This window comes from Microcaecilia unicolor, chromosome 7 (assembly GCF_901765095.1).
Source record: "Microcaecilia unicolor chromosome 7, aMicUni1.1, whole genome shotgun sequence".
Classification (NCBI taxonomy): domain Eukaryota; kingdom Metazoa; phylum Chordata; class Amphibia; order Gymnophiona; family Siphonopidae; genus Microcaecilia; species Microcaecilia unicolor.
In genome coordinates, this window is record NC_044037.1 from 90,270,560 (window position 1) to 90,283,332 (window position 12,773).

At 44.4% G+C, this 12,773-nt stretch overlaps 1 long non-coding RNA gene across 1 annotated transcript; it reads left to right on the forward strand.

Moving 5' to 3' along the window:
- Window positions 1-1,742: 1,742 nt before the first annotated feature.
- LOC115474925 lies at window positions 1,743-10,716 on the forward strand. Its single transcript, XR_003942939.1, has 3 exons — window positions 1,743-1,804; window positions 2,803-2,805; window positions 10,500-10,716. It is a non-coding gene; the product is annotated as an uncharacterized LOC115474925 (long non-coding RNA).
- Window positions 10,717-12,773: the final 2,057 nt, after the last annotated feature.

Genomic DNA, 12,773 nt, shown 5'->3' on the forward strand with positions numbered 1-12,773 from the left:
CATGATGATCTCGCGGCTCAGCACTCTGCTCCCGCCACCACCGGCGCGGCGCCCATCCACCATCAGCTCCCGAATCCTTGGACCCTGGCGACAGTAACTTTGCAGCGATCCAGGCAGCGATGGCCCTGCCCCTGACGGCGACAGACAAGATGCAGCATGACGGCTCACCTCCAGGCTCCAGCTTTTCACTTCCCGCTCAATGTCCTGCCTTCTGATGAGGTATTTCCTGTTTCCGCGAGGGCGGGAATCACTAAGCGGGAAAAGCTGGAGCCTGGTCCGAGGTGGTGAGCCATCGTCGCTGACTGTGGTGCGAGCGAGAGCGCCTGCAGACTCGGTGGAGCCGAGCAAGCAAAGCAACAGACAAGGCTGCCTACAACAGTTGTGCCAATCCATTAAGGCAGGCAGCAAGCCAGGTATGATGATAGCTTTTTTTCTATAGGAAGAACCTTTTTGAATTAAAGTACTGTCTGTCTCTGTGGTGGTGGTTTGAAATGTTTCAGCTGTATGTCCACCATTTTGTCAAAGGTTTTGCCTGCCTGGGACCCTTGCTTCCAGTGAGCAGAGCCACAGTAGTCCCCTTCTTCCCCTTTTCAGTCCCTGCCCACCTTTACCCATAGATATCCTTTTAATCATCTTTTACCTCCCTTCTTCAATGCACCTTAATTTTATTAATTCTTCCTTCTGAGCCTTACTCATCCTCCCCTAAGTGGTCCCATATGCCTCATCCTTCCCCAGGGTTCACCCCAAGTCTCACCTGTACTCCACACTACACCTCAGTCACCCTCCACCCTCCCAGTATCATTCATTCTCTCACTAGTGCTGCCACACATCCCCATCCATCTTCCTCCCTTAGTGCTCTCCCACTCCAGATCCTGTTATCCTTTCCCAATATTTATGTCCAAGCCTCTCATCTCCCCAGTAGCCTGTATTACAGACTTAGTCATCCTTGCTGCAGTGCTCCCGTAACTTCATTCATCCTTCCGCTCTCACTCATCCTGCCTCCCCAGTGTTTCCCCTACTGTTAGTCACTTAATTTCTCCACTGCTTCCCCAGGTATCTCCCTTCTACTCTCCACATCCAGTGACTCTCCCCTCTTCACCCCCCTCCAGCATCTCTCCCTAACCCTCTATGTCCAGTATCACCCATCTCTCTTTTCATCTCCATGTCCACTGTTTCCCGGCGTTTCTGTCCTATTCCCTTGCACCCCTGGTGGTCTAGTATCTTCTCTACAGTCCCTATTTCATCTCATGGTCTGAGCATGCCCCTCACACCATCTCCCCTCCAAATGGGGCCAGCCCTATCACTTAGGCAATTGCCTCGGACAGCAGCAGTACAATCACCATGGCTACCTTCGCCTGTCTCTCAGGTTCTAGTACAATAATCTTATCAATGGGGTGGAGCTAGGGTGGGGGCGGGGCTAGGTGAGGTGGGGCTAGGATGGGGCCCCACCAAATTGGTCTGCACAGGGCCCCGCACTTGCTAAGACCGGCCCTGCCCATAAAAACACAAGAGAGTATAAACTGCCCTTTTTCACTATGAAATCTAAATTGGTGGGATAGCATGCATTCATCTTCAAAAAAATAAAACATTGTCCAACCGCTAAGCTCACAGTGCAATGGCATGATTGCAGGTGAAATTACTATAAGCCAAACGGACCTACTGGGACCATGCCTCAGTGGTAAAAAACACATGAAATTAAAATAAAAATGTAAAAGAGTTATCCAAATAGTTCCACATGATCAAAAACAACATGAAAAGAGGAGTACATTTATTTCATAGCTAGATACTTTTCTTGATGCTATAAGTGCAAATGAAAATGGAGTAGATATAGCACTGTTCACGGAAGAGTGTGTGTATAAACAACTTGAAAAGCTAAAGGTGGACAAAGCCGTGGGGCCAGACGGGATCCACCCCAGGATATTAAAAGAGCTCAGAGAGGTTCTGGCGGGTCCTCTTAAAGATTTGTTTAATAAATCATTGGAAACAGGAGAGGTTCCGTGGGATTGGAGAACGGCGGATGTGGTTCCACTTCACAAAAGTGGTGATAGGGAAGAAGCTGGAAACTACAGGCCGGTAAGCCTCACTTCGATTATTGGAAAAGTAATGGAAGCGATGCTGAAGGAAAGGATAGTGAATTTCCTGGAAGCAAATAAGTTGCAAGATCCGAAACAACATGGTTTTACCAAAGGGAAATCATGCCAAACGAATCTCATTGAATTCTTTGACTGAGTGACTGGAGAATTAAATCAGGGATGTGCTATAGACGTAATCTACCTAGATTTCAGCAAAGCTTTTGACACGGTTCCTCACAGGAGGCTCTTAAATAAACTTGACGGGCTGAAGATAGAACCCGAAGTGGTGAACTGGATAAGGAACTGGTTGACGGACAGACGCCAGAGGGTGGTGGTGAATGGAATTCGCTCGGAGGAGAGAAAGGTGACTAGTGGAGTGCCTCAGGGATCGGTGCTGGGGCCGATTCTGTTCAATATATTTGTGAGTGACATTGCCGAAGGGTTAGAAGGTAAAGTTTGCCTTTTTGCGGATGATACTAAGATTTGTAACAGAGTGGACACCCGGGAGGGAGTAGAAAACATGAAAAAGGATCTGCGAAAGCTAGAAGATTGGTCTAAGGCTTGGCAATTAAAATTCAATGCGAAGAAATGCAAAGTGATGCACTTAGGGAGTAGAAATCCACGGGAGACATATGTGTTAGGTGGTGAGAGTCTGATAGGTACTGACGGGGAGAAGGATCTTGGGGTGATAGTACCTGAGGATCTGAAGGCGACGAAACAGTGTGACAAGGCGGTGGCCGTAAGTAGAAGGTTGCTAGGCTGTATAGAGAGGGGAGTGACCAGCAGAAGAAAAGAGGTGTTAATGCCCCTGTACAAATCGTTGGTGAGGCCCCACCTGGAGTATTGTGTTCAGTTTTGGAGGCCGTATCTTGCTAAGGATGTAAAAAGAATTGAAGCGGTGCAAAGAAAAGCTACGAGGATGATATGGGATTTGCATTACAAGCACATATGAGGAGAGACTTGCTGACCTGAACATGTATACCCTGGAGGAAAGGAGAAACAGGGGCGATATGATACAGACGTTCAAATATTTGATTTAACAAGAAGTCTTTATTGAAAAAATGAAAAAACAAACTCCATACAACAGTTGACAACAACAACAATACCAAGAGAAAAATATCATTCTCTACTGTTCACATCAAGTAATATTCAACTAACAGGGTTTACAGCTAAAAACAGCTTATATCTAGACTTCACTTTTTATTCCCATTTTTCCCCAAAGAAACCTCAAAGAAAAGATAAAAGGAAAAAAAAAAAAAAAAGGAACCCCCCCCCCCCCCCCACGAAGCCCACCCTAATAATCCGGTACATTACCCAGCATGCAAACTAAAGAGAAAACGGTGTCATTCACATTCAACAATCAAAATATTAACACCAACCCCATCTATGGTCCCAAACCCAAGGGGGCCCATATTCTTTCCCATTTTGCCATTTGTTTGCGTTCCTTCGCTAATAGTCTCTCTTTTTCTGCAATATTTCCAAGCAAAGTTTTCCATCTAATTATGGAGGGACAATTTCGCTGTTTCTAAGCTTGTGCAATTATCAATCTGCCTGCACACAAACAATGCTTAGTTAGAATCTTACCCTCCTCTTTGAGGCCTAGAATATTTTTATGAAATAAATACACGGCAGGGTCCCATGGTATAGCAACTCCTACCCACTGTTGCATCCTCACTTGAATAGCTCTCCAAAAGGCCCCTACCTTTCTGCAGGTCCACCATATATGGCCCATGGTGCCCAATAGACCACATTCTCTCCAACATTTCTGGGATACTGTTTTAAACAATCTTACTGGAGTTAGATACCATCGATATATTATTTTTGTGGCATTCTCTTGAATATTGATGGCTGGGGAAATCTTAGTAGATCCTCTTTCAAATCCCTGCCATTCCGCCTCTGTGTAAGTTACTCCTAATTCCTTTTCCCACTGATCTCGATGTCTAGAGTTCTGTGGAAGTGCATCCCTCAAATATCCATACAGCAAGGAAATTAGACCCCTTGTTCCCTGTTCTCTTACACAAAGTTCCTCTAGGAACGTGACCTCTCCAAATAGACTAGCTCTGAACCCCGGGGAGTGCAAAAAGTGGATTAATTGTGTGTATGCATATTGATCCTTCTGAGGGAGATGGTAAGTTTCAGCCAACTCCGAGAACGTGACAAAGCTCTCTCCACTTAGTAACTGTCCCCAAAGCTCAAGACCACTCCGTGCCCATTTAGTGAACGTCGAGGATTCACATCCCAGAGGGAAAGTCAAATTGTATGCTATAGGAGACAGCTTAGAGTTGTAAATTTTCCTTTTACGTTCCATTTTATCCCAACATAAAAGTGTATAACGGATAACAGGGCTCACCCATGTACCCAGCTTTCTATGTTTGGATGCTAGCCACAGCAAATGGCCTAATTTTAGTGGGCTGCGAAGTAAATGCTGTTCCGCCTTTATCCAAAGTTTATGAGAGGTCTCCTGGAACCATTCTATCGCCGCTTTGACCTGGGATGCCCTATGATAAAATTCCAAATGAGGAACTCCCAGGCCCCCCTTAGATTTACGGGCCATATATGCCACATTAGAGTGAATCCTCGGCATTTTCCCTTGCCAAATAAACTTTGTTAAACGGCTCTGCACTCGTTGAAGCAAGTGCTCTTCTATTGGCAGTGGTATCGATTGAAAAAGATATAATAGTCGCGGCAAAATGTTCATTTTTACCGTGGCTATCCTGCCAAACCAGGACAGTCCAAGCGGTTCCCATCTATCCAAATCTGATTTGAGTTCAGTCACTAAGGGATTATAATTCACCTCACTTAGGCGTTGCAAATTACTAATGAGAAAGACTCCCAGATATCTAATGCCATCAGACACCCACCTCAAGGGGAATAACCTTTGACAGGTCTGATATATTTGCGTTTCCATTCCCTGTGCTAATGCTTCCGTCTTAGTATAATTAATTTTAAAACCAGAAACCTTGCTATAGTCCTCCATAGTCTGAAATAGCTTTGGGAGGGAATCCAAAGGAGATGTGATTGTCAACAGAACATCATCGGCAAAAAGCGCAACTTTGGACTCCCAATCTCCTACCTTCATTATTTCTAATGACCCACGCCAGGGGTTCCATCACCATAGCAAACAAAAGGGGCGACAATGGACATCCCTGGCGTGTTCCTCTTTGTAAATCAAAAAGGGGGGAGACCTGTCCATTGATCTTTAAACAGGCTTTAGGTCTGGTATAAAATTCCCTTATCCAACCCATAAAATGAGCGCCAATACCAAAACGCTGCATTGTCTGATAGAGAAAAGGCCAATGAACCCTATCAAATGCCTTCTCGGCATCAATACTTAACAGACAATAGGGTGTATTCCTCTGTTTTGCAGCATACATAACATCTATTGTTCGCCTTATGTTATCAGAGGCTTGTCTATTAGCAATGAATCCCACTTGATCTGGGTGAATGATAGATGGTAAAACTATGGATAACCTAGTGGCCAGCACCTTTGCCAGGATACGAACATCAACATTTAAAATTGAGATTGGCCTGTAGGAGGAGCATTCAGTCACATCTTTGTTGGGTTTAGGGATGACAGCAATCCATGCCTCTCGCATAGTTTCTGGCATACTTTCCCCTGTTCGTATGGAATTGAGCACTTCTGCTAATAAAGGTGCCAGGTATGAAGCAAATCTTTTATAAAATTCACTTGTATACCCGTCTAACCCGAGCGCTTTACCAGTTTTTAGGGATTTAATAGCTGTAAGCACTTCCTTAGCCTCAATAGGAGCGTCTAGCACTGCCTTGTGTTCTGGAGTAATACTGGGCAAATCTAGTTTCTCCAAGTATGATCGAACTTCCCCCTCCTGGATCGAGTCATTCTTAGAGTACAATGCCTCGTAATATTGGCTAAATCGATTTCTAATCTCTTGCGACTGTTGGAGTTTTTCTCCTTGTTGCCCCTTAATACAAAAAATGGTACGCTCTATCCGAAGCTTTCGTAATTTAAGTGCTAATTGCCTACTAATCTTATTTTTCTTTGTATAATTATGAAGCTTTAATTTTGCATTAAGGAAGTCTAGCTCCTGGCCTAATAGTGCATCTAATTGTATCCTCTTAGCTTGTAGGGCTCGGTAGTATCTAAGAGAGCCAGTATTTTTATGTTTTAATTCCAGTTCCCCAATCTGGCTTCTCAACTGGTTTATTTCGCTCTCTTTTTTCCGTTTAAGTCGTCCTGCTACCGTCATGAAATGGCCTCGGGAAACTGCCTTAAGCGCATCCCAAATTATTGCTACAGGAGGTCCTGAGTGTAAGTTAAATGACAAATATTCCTCAAGTACTTTAACATAGTCACTACATGCCTCCTCTTGTTTTAGGATCAGATTGTTAAAAGTCCAAGTACCTCCCCTTCTCTCCATCAGGTGACTATCCCACTGTAACATACACGGAGCATGATCAGAGGGTAATATTCCCAATTTGGGCCTTACCAAGCTGAGGTCCTATTAGTTTATCTGTAAGAATGTAATCTATTCGGGAGTATGTCCGATGAACTTGAGAGTAAAAGGAGTAGTCACGTTCTCCGGGATGGCTATCCCTCCAGGAGTCACTGAGCCCCATATCTTCTACAAAAGTGGTAAAATGTTTAGCAAGTACCTTATCGTTCTTAGTGAGAGAGCCAGAGCGATCTAAATCTGGGTGTAGCGTAGCATTAAAATCGCCACCTAATATCACAGACCCTCCTATCATTGCTAACAATGTTCGCTTTAGCAACTGAAAGAAGGAGTGTTGCTCCGAGTTAGGGCCATAAATAGATCCGAACGTGACCTCCCTATCTCCTATAGTACCTCTGATCAAAACATATCGCCCCTTTGGGTCCCGCTTCACTTGGTGGACCTGCAGGGGAAGAGCATTGTGAAAAAGTAGAGCTACCCCTCTCTGTTTCTTATTAGAGATATCAGATGCAAAGTATATTTTGGAGTATTGAGGATGTCTAAACAGACTTTCATGAGCCCTCTTCAAATGTGTTTCCTGTAACATTATAACATGCGGCTTCAATCTCATCAGCTCTTGCCACACTTGCTGGCGCTTTCTCGGAGCATTAAGGCCCCTCACGTTGAGGGTTACTATGTGTATCTTATGTACCATTAGGGTTGTGTCGACCGAAACTCAGTCTTAAGCATGAATGCTGCATTTGAGTAAGGTACTCCCCACAACCTCCCACTCCCACCCTCCCCTTCCCACCCCCCTTCCAAGAAAACCCACCAAACGAGGAAAGACAAGGAGAGAGCCAAAACCCGGCTCCTCCCTTGCCTTTAACCCCCAGCAAGATCAACAAACCCATCTACAACCCCCAGCTCCAACCCCCCACCTCTCTCATCTCTTTTGTAATACACAGATATTGACTATATCTTCCTCTAGTGGTTTCTCATATAAACACATTAGTGCAATTACAGAACACTACCAGTTCTATAGGTCAACTCCATTTCAGCAGAGCTCATGTGACCGATTTAGATGTCGACAGTCGGGGTTTCTTGGCTTTATTGAAGACCTGCTGCCATTGCCGCACTTTATCTCGTGTTGCCGCGGGTGTTGTCGCGGGTGCCTGCTCCGTCTCCACATCCATCAGCCCCGCCTTTTGCAGTCGTTGTCGAGCCATGTCCACAGTTCGGACTTTATGCAGGTGGCCTGTTATAGTGAAGCATAGTGAAAACGGGAACGCCCACCGATACTTAATATTGTGTTTCCCCAGGATCTCCAAGATAGGTTTCATGGTTCGCCTTTGTTGTAATGTATAGGCCGAGATGTCTTGATAAATAGTCACTGCATTCTCTTGAAATTGTAAGTCCTTCTTTTGTCTTGATAAAGCAAGCACGTTTTCCTTCTCAGCATACTTCCAAAAACGTACGACAATATCCCGTGGTCTATTAGCCAACGGTTTTCCCAGTGCTCTGTGAGCCCGTTCGATTTTTGGGAGTGTTGTGTCTGGGCCTGCATCCAGTAATTGTGCGCACAGTTCATTTATTATTTTGAGTACGTCCTCTTGTTCACCCGCCTCCGGAATTCCCCGGAAGCGTAAGTTATTTCTCCTTCCCCGATTTTCAATATCGTCCATTTTATATTGTAATTCCTCTAGTTGGGTAAAAAAGCTCTCTTCACGCTGTTTTACTTGCACCAACACTTCCTCCTGTTCCTCAACTCGGCCTTCGAGCTCCTCTAGCCGGGTCCCGACCTCTTTAATCTCACCTCTCAAATTGTCTATACTTTCCACAATTTCCGATTTCATATGAGCCAGGTCTTTCCGGAGATCTTTAAGTATTTTAGCGAATTGCGAGTCTCGAATGTGGGCTGTTTCATCGTCAGAGCGTACCGATTCAGAGTCCGACACAGCCTCGTGCTGCGGAGAAATATGGCGCCCGATTATCTTGCTCACCCTTTGGCTGCTCCGCGCACCGCTCTCAGAATCTGATACTTTTGATTTCTGCGACATCGTGACTTATCAGTACTTCCACTAGATTTAAGCTTGTTATCGCTAGCTTTTTCATCGATCTGTGCCGCTATGTTCGCTGTTTTAATGAGAGAAGCCCGGGAGCTCCAAGCCTAGGCTGCCATCGAGGGAGATGACGTCACCGGAAGTCCCACAGACGTTCAAATATTTGAAAGGTATTAATCCGCAAACAAACCTTTTCTGGAGATGGGAAGGCGGCAGAACTAGAGGGCATGAAATGAGATTGAAGGGGGGCAGACTAAAAAAAAATGTCAGGAAGTATTTTTTCACAGAGAGAGTGGTGGATGCTTGGAATGCCCTCCCACGGGAGGTGGTGGAGAGGAAAACGGTAACGGAATTCAAACATGCGTGGGATAAACATAAAGGAATCCTGTTCAGAAAAAATGGATCCTCAGGAGCTTAGCAGAGATTGGGTGCCAGAGCCGGTGGTGGGAGGCGGAGCTGGTGGTTGGGAGGCGGGGATAGTGCTGGGCAGACTTGTACAAATCAAGGTAAGATATGCCCAAAAAGTAGCACATATGAGTTTGTCTTGTTGGGCGGACTGGATGGGCCGTGCAGATCTTTTTCTGCCGTCATCTACTATGTTACTATGAGGGGCATAATCGAACGCGAACGCCCATTTGTAAAAACGTCCATCTCCGAGAACGGGTCCGTGAAGGGGCGGGCCGAACTGTATTTTCGAAAAAAATGGACGTCCATCTTTTTTTTTGAAAATACATTGGATTAGGGCGTTTTTTGAGCTGGGCGTTTTTGTTTTTTAGCGATAATTGAAACCGAAGCGTCCCAGCTCAAAAACGACCAAACCAAGGCATTTGGTCGTGGGAGGGGCCAGCATTCGTAGTGCACTGGTCCCCCTGAGATGCCTCTATGCCAGCCTCAAATATCATACCTAGCTCCATGACAGTAGTATGCAGGTCCCCAGAGCAATTTTACTTTAGTTGGTGCTGTGCGGGACCCATGCAGAGAGGAAAAATCGGAAGAAAAAAAAAACAAGCAAGCAAGTGCAGTCAGGGACGTCCAAATTAAAAGATAGTAAAACAGGGAATTGAACCAGCAACCTTTTGATTACAAGCTCAGTGCTCTAGCCAGTGCACCACTGATTAGACATCCTTCCCGTTCCATTAAGTCTCTCCAAGTTTCTGTCAGCCAATCACAGCTCATTTAGCTGACATCTGTGTCAGCTAAACAGCGGTGATTGGCTGACAGAAACTTGGAGGGACTTAATGGAAAGGGAAGGACATCTAAGCACCTGAATAATGTGGTTCACTGGCTAGAGCATTGAGCTTGTAATCAGAAGGTTGCTGGTTTGATTCCCCCCTTTACTATCCTGGTAATTTAGACGTCCCTGACTGCACTTGCTTGGGTTTTTTTTTTTCTTCCGATTTTTCCTCTCTGCATGGGTCCCGCACAGCACTAACTAAACTAAAATTACTTTGGGGACCTGCATACTGCTGTCATGGAGCTGGGGATGACATTTGAGGCTGGCTTACAAGTTGGAAAAAAAGTGTTTAACATTCGTTTTTTTTTGGTGGGAGGGGGTTAGTGACCACTGGGGGAGTCAGGGGAGGTCATCCCCGGTTCCCTCCGGTGGTCATCTGGTCATTTAGGGCACTTTTTTGGGACCTGTTCGTGAAAAAAACGGGTCCAACAAAAGTGACCTAAATTCTCTCTGAAAACGCCTTTCTTTTTTCCATTATCGGCCGTGCACGCACATCTCTGCTCAGCCGATAACCACGCCTCAGTCCCGCCTTCACCACGCCTCCGACACGCCCCCGTCAACTTTATGCGTTCCCGCGACGGAGTGCAGTTGGAAACGCCCAAAATCGGCTTTCGATTATACCGATTTGGGCACCCACAAGAGAAAGACGACCATCTCCCGATTTAGGTCGGAATTTGGGCGTTTTTCTCTTTTGAAAATAAGCCTCTATGTTACTATGTAAGAGCTGTAGCTAGGTTGTGGTCTGAAGTATAGCTGCTTGGTGTTGGCTGGTAAAAATGTGTTTTAATACATGAAACCTGAGTTGCAGAGAACCTAAAATTGATTGCAAAATAGTGTAGCCACTGCTTTAGAGATAGTATGCTCTGCTGCATAGGTACATTTATCAGAAACATGACAGCAGATAAGAATCAAATGGCCCATCCAGTCTTGCCATCCACAGCAACCACTAACTCCTCCTTTCCCTAAGTGATCCCCATGTATTCAAATTCAGAGACAGGTCTTGTCTCCACCTCCATAGGGAGTCAATGGATTCCACATCTCCACCACCCTTTCCGTAAAAAGTATTTCCTTAGATTACTCCTGAGCCTGTAACCTCTTAACTTCATCCTATGCCCTCTCAGTCCAGTGTTTTCCTTCATTTGAAAGAGGCTCGCCACCTGTACAATTAATGAAATAACTAACTTTCGCAAATCTCTGAAAACATACCTCTTCAACAAAGCCTACCCCGAGAATCCATAGCTTAAGTATAACACTTCACCACCCCACCCTTCCCTGAAAGTCTTCTTTTATAACTATTTGAGTAGTTCTTTTTGTTATCCTGATCTTTTGTAACACCAATTGTATATTTTACCCAATGCCATAACAGGGCTGTGTAAGCCACATTGAGCCTGCAAATAGGTGGGAAAATGTGGGATACAAATGCAATAAATAAATAAATAAAAACTGGCCATCTATGCTACATCATAAGCAAACAATCTGAAAACAATACAGTCTCAAACCAAAAGGAAATAAAACTAATAAACAGTTAAAAAAAAAGATGCTGAATAAAAGCACAAACATTCACCAAAAAAGGTTCTCCACAAATCTTATATGCAAACATAGGGGCCTTTTTACAAAGGCACATTGAAAAATGGCCTGCGGTAACATAGACGCGTGTTTTGGGTGCACATAGAATCATTTTTCAGTGCACCTATAAAAAAATGCCTTTTTACAAATTTTTGCCGAAAATGGATGTATGGCAAAATAAAATTGCTGCATGTCCATTTCGGGTCTTGACCTTACCACTAGTGATTGACCTAGCGGTAAAGTCTCACGCAGTAACCGGGCGGTAATGATCTACGTGTATCAAATGTCACTTGAAGCCCATCCAATATGCATGTCCGAAAATAAAAATTAATTTTCGGATGCGCGTATCAGACGCACACCAAAATTAAATTACCACAAGAGCCACATGGTAGCTGGGCGGTAACTCCATTTTGGCGTACGTTGGGCACACATAGACATTTACACAGCTTAGTAAAAGGGGCCCTATAGTCTATAGAAAAGAGTGTATTAAAAACGCTTGATGTCACAATACTGTATGTGCTGTGCATAATGTTCTAAAAACAATTATTGACAAGAAAAACGTTGAATACAGAGCGCCAAAATAATCTTCCCATGCAGTCCCCAAAGAAAATTAACTACCCTCCATCACTAAAAAAAATGTGTATAGTATACAAGCATCCAAAAATATATGTAGTAATAAAACATTGCATACCTGCAAAACTACCAGTGTAACTTCATAATTATAGTTAAAATAACCCCTAGACACAATAGCCCCCTAGAAAAAAATAACACATCACAAATAAAGGTTCCTACTAGCATTGCATTGTATAAAGCATTTTTAAATAAACAAGATTCTATAGCTACCAACTGGTAGATTATTAGGAAAAAATGCAGTGCCATATTCTGGGCAACCTGATCGGGCCCTTTTGTCAGGGGGCTAATTTGTCAAGAGCTATGTTGTAAGCAGGACGTTTTGACAGTGGCTGTTATGTCAGGGGCTATTATGTTGGGAGCTTTTTTGTTTGGAGTTTTTTGGTTGGGGCTATTCTGTCAGGGGCCATTTTGTTGGGGCTATTTTGACCGGGTACCAACTCAGCTCTAAGGTGATGTTATCTTTCTACCCCTGTCTCCCCCACTGACTCCCTTGGTCATTTTTACAGTGATCACCCCCTGATCCTTCTAATATCCTTCACAGTGAATCTTCTCACTCCAGACACCCCTGATCCCCTTCACAGTGAATCCCCTACTCCCAGCCCCTTCCGGCACTTATCAGGAGTCTCTCTTGTGACTAGTGAAAGGACAGGAGCAATCCTCCAATGCTCCTGCCTTGTCTGCTTCTGTCTTCAAAATGGTTACCAGAACCCCCTAGTGGTAGTCTTGTGGTATTATCATTAGGAGGTCAAGCTGCCAAATAAGGAAGTTCTCTAAATGAACTCAATTTAAAAAATGATAT